Raw genomic sequence first — 5,055 nt, 5'->3', positions numbered from 1 at the left:
TCTCACATCTTGTACAGAAATTATATATAATTTTGTGATTGAATTTAATACACTCTTATCATGCCAGCAGCGCCAATTACAATTAAAGCAATAATGGAGGAAGAACATGGCTAATTAACAGAGAAAGGACACATGGCTCCTTTTTTGAAAATAAAATTCGAATAATACAAAATTTCTCATTTAAATCATGTAATAATGGTGTGTTTTACATGAAAAATAATTTACAAACAAAATATTCATTCTTGAAACTCATCCAAAATAATGTAACGATTAAAATATTTTAAAATAATAAATCACAATAATTGGAGTTTTAATTGGAGATAAAAGATCACATAAAACCACATCATTTTATATATGAATTTTATAAAAAATTGATTTATATATCATTATATTTGAAAATACAAGAATCAATCTCCTTGTCAGGTTTAGACTTTTTTTTAATCAATTTTTTTTAAATATATATATTTTTTACTTTTTAAATGCATGTAACTTGGATGCACCTAAAAAGTAAATATTTATTGTATAAAAAAATTCAATATATAACAATAATAGGAAAATATACTGAAGTTTTATATTTTTTGTACACTTGTGTATTTATTGATTTTTTTTATTTTACATTTTTCTATAAATATTTTACTTTTTAGGAGTATAACCAAAGATTTTCTTTGGTCGTAACTAAAATAATAAGTAATAACCAAACATTATTTAAAGCATTACCAAAGACTTTTTTTTTTTTTTGTTTTAACCAAAATAATAACCACAATAATCAATATCACAATAGCCATAACCAAATCATAATTTAAGACTAATCACCAAGCACCACTTCAAATAGAGTAATGCTAGAGATCCCAAAAGTTATACTCAAATTTCTACCAAATGTCTCACATGGGTGTGGAGCCTACAACATGTGGGTGTCATGTGCGTCCCACACTTATGTGAGACATTTGGTAAAAATTTTGGTAGAACTTTTGTAATCTGTAACATTTTTGCTTCAAATATAATCAAAGACCTCTTGGTCATAACTAAAATAAAAATCACAAAAGGTCATAATTAAATCCCAACTAGAATCATAATGAGTTATAAATACGTTATAACCAGCACCATCATAGGTCATTACCAAATACCACAAAAATCATAATTAAGAATCACCTAGGTTTGCAAGGTTCTAAAGACTTGAACAATCTATGTAAATTTGTGGAGGATTGCTCCATCTGTAAGAGGTTGCTAGCACCTCTGTGAAGTTAGAAGAATAGTTGAAAATCTCAAGTGAAAATTAAGGAGTGGACGTAAGTTTGGCTGAAGTCGAACCACTATAAATCTTGTTTGCATTCTCTTCCCGAATCTCTTTGATTTTCCATTTATTGTGATATTTATTTGATATAATTGTGATAATCATTTGTTATGCGTGTAGTACTAGTTGTTAAATTTTATTGGGTAATTGTTTGTTTTAATTTGTAGAAACTCAATTCACCCCTCCTTTTGGGTTGCCTTTTGGCTAACAAGGTGTATATGGATCAACCAGAATGATTTGTTCTACCAGGAAATGAGAGGAAAGTATGTAAATTGAATAAATCTTTATACGGTTTAAAACAAGCACCCAAATAATGGCATCAAAAATTTGATTCATGGATTATGTCTGATGGTTTTACACACAATAGTGTTGATATATTTTAAATTTACCAATGACTATGGTATGATTGTATGTTTGTATGTTGGTGATATGGTCATCATAGGGACAAACATGTTAGGGATACTTGAAACCAAGAAGTATTTATCTTCTATTTTCAAAATGAAAGATCTAGGAGAAAGAAATTGATACTATTCTTGGAATTAAAGTAAAAAGGCATAATGGGGGTTATGCCTTATGTCAAAAGCATTACATTGACAAAATGCTCTCAAAATTTAAGCTTCGTTGTGTTGAAGAATTTAGTATACCGTTTGACTCAAGTGCTAAATTAATTGAGAATTCTGGTAGAGCAATTGCACAACTTGAGTATACTAGTGCTATTGGAAGCTTGATGTATCTCATGCATTGTACTAGACCAGATATAGCTTTTGCTATATGCAAAATGAGTTGCTTTACAAGTAATTCAAATAGTGAACATTATTGGAAAACAGTCAGTAGAATCATGACCAGAAAATCTCAAATCATTGTACTAGAATTTATTGTCGATTTTAATGTAATTTCTAATATCATTAAAAACTGTTAATTGACTTGATGATTTATTAATAAAATTGGTCATTTGTTATAAAATTAGAAACTTCAAAGGGCGAGATGTAATTTCTAATATCACATGAAGCAAATCGTATTTTAAGCAAACCTTAGAGAGTGTTTTTATAATTTATTCTCTCTTTTTTAAGAGTCAAGTTCTCACTAGTTGGTGATTTAATTAGAGAGTTATTGTTTAGAAAAAAAAATGATATATCACTAAAATTTTATACATAATTTACGTCTGAAATGATATGGTAGTGACAAGCTTATAATTATATTTATATCGATGGATTGGTGTTTTTAAATGAAACAATCACAATAAGACACATCGTTATATATAATTTTTATGTTTGTAAACATTACTCTATTATTTTTATGTGTTGGCTCTACCGTAATAATTTAAACGATCTATTTGATAATTATATAATTGAATCATATTTGCTTTAAAAAATAGTGAATATATTTTTAAAATCATATTTATCAACTTTTAAAAATAGATCATTGAAGTGGGTCTAAGATGGGTTCATCGAACTCTAACAGCACTTCTCCAGTTTGATTGCCAACTAAAGAGAAACTCAGCTCTTTTTAAAAGACAATTCAACACAATGACAAGGTTTATCATTATTGTTATCATTTATTGTGGTAAGGATTCTATTAATGAAAAAAAATTCAATGAAAATAAAAAATAAAATTACATTTATCTTACTCTTTCAGCCTCACTAATTGCTTTTATTTTGTGAATCTTGTTAATAAATGTCCTAAAATATTAATTAATAAAGTATAAAATTAATATAAACATATATATGTATAATATGTTTTTTGACAAAATATAAGAAATTCGTATATAAAGGAGGGAAAACATAGCAAAAAATATTGAAAGATTAACATAGGTTAAAAACCTAAAGATGGAACATCAAGCACCACAAGGATTTTATTAATTAATAAACAAGTACAATTACAACACTTATTAATTAATAAAATCCTTCTTTTTGTCATCTTTTGGTGGGGTTGGGGGTTGATTGGTTGCTGAGAAAATACATCCCAACGGTCCATCAGACAATAGAAAAAAATTGTGAGAAATGGGGCATTGGTTGGTTATATGTGGAATTTGGGGGCATCATTATCGAAGTGTGAATTAGAAACAATTTTCCAATTTCTATACGTTTAAGCATTGACTCCGGAGCCATGATTGACTGAAGAGGGAGTCCTCTGGTGGTGTTATTGTGATTGGGATTGGGATTGGGATTGGGATTGGGAGAGTCTACATTTTGATGACTAGTAAAAAATCACTTTTCCATTGGGAAAAATAACATTGGGAAGATCATCCCCCTACTTTGAAAACAGATAAGATGGTATTGTTGGGTCTTGGTGAGTTCAATTTCAGATTTATCTTAATAATCTAAATCGTTCAATGTGCATAGTTCGTGCGGACACGCCCGAACGTCACAAGCTCCGCGCACGAAAATTGCGGCGCGGAATCTGTTTTGTTCATTAGGCTTACTACAGTTCAGACTCAATGTCACGGTTCTGAATCTAATCTTATAATGTGCAATGTAAGACCGATAAATCACCAAAGAGTTCAAATCCGACAAATCATTTTGGAAAACTAATTTTTATAAAGAAGTGTCAAACATGGACTGCTTTGTCAGATACAGAGTCGCCACCTAAACATTTTATTTTGGGGGAATTTAGGAAACCCAGACTTGTGCCTAAGGCCACGTTTCCGTCATCACCAAAGTTGCCTCGGCTCGGGAACTTGGGTACGAGAGGAGAAGGTCATGTAATGAACATCCCCGCTCGCCCGATCAAAGATCGGCCTGTACTAAGTATGATATTTTGTTTTTGAAAACACATGTGTTCTTATTCCGATTATTAAACCTAGAATTACTACGTGATGCGCACAACACACAAGTATAGACTACATCGCCTAAGTTGGAACAAAACATTGCATATCCGTTTGTTTGAAAATGGTTTGAAGTTTGCTACTCGCAAGTAGGCTAAATCGAGGATTTCGATGAATTGTTCCAATTCAAGTAATCCAACCTTCACCCACAGGCATTCAGGCAGTTATAAAAAATAAGCAGTTAGCCTCATGGCAAGCATACTTTCATGGCAATCAATGACACACATGCAGTATGCTAAAGCGTAAACACTCATAGTGTACTCCGAGCCAAAATAAAGAACTAGTTAGAAATCATGCATGATCCTAGTTCATGTTAAGATGGCTAATGCAACACATGCGAAAAATGCATCTAAAATAGGCTCGGCTATTCTAAGATGACATGTGAAATGCAACTTGATACATGTATTCAAATAGGTATTGAAATACAATGCAATTAGTATGATGCGCCGAGCCCGGTGCATGCAATACAGATGAATGATGCACGCATGCAAAGCATAATGTATGCTAAACAAAATATGCCCTAAAACTAACCATCGTAAGCGGTTAAGTAAAAGGGAGAAAGAAATGGCAGTTGGAAGACATGCATCACACACACGCACGCTTATTACAACAATTGGACCTCTCGAGGGAGAGTCCGAATAAGAAGCTAACTAGCTAATCTAAGCTAATTAAACTAATTATTACACAACAAATTAATTAACTAATCCTAGTTAATTAACTGTTACAAAACAAATTGAATAGTTAATGCATTAACTAATTAGGTACAAACCAAAGTGTAAACTAGCTATCTAAGCATGGCAGCTAAGGAAAGCAATAAAAGTAGGAGGTTCTCAGAGGGAGAAGACTGGATGCATGCTCGGTCGCCTCGTTCGGAAATCCAATGCGATGCCCCAATTTGCCTCTGTTTTCAATTGTCCTCAGAACCTTGCACCAAGCTCCA

The sequence above is a fragment of the Camellia sinensis genome, chromosome 9 (assembly GCF_055761805.1).
Source record: "Camellia sinensis isolate YWXY chromosome 9, ASM5576180v1, whole genome shotgun sequence".
Classification (NCBI taxonomy): domain Eukaryota; kingdom Viridiplantae; phylum Streptophyta; class Magnoliopsida; order Ericales; family Theaceae; genus Camellia; species Camellia sinensis.
This window is presented reverse-complemented; position numbering follows the sequence as displayed.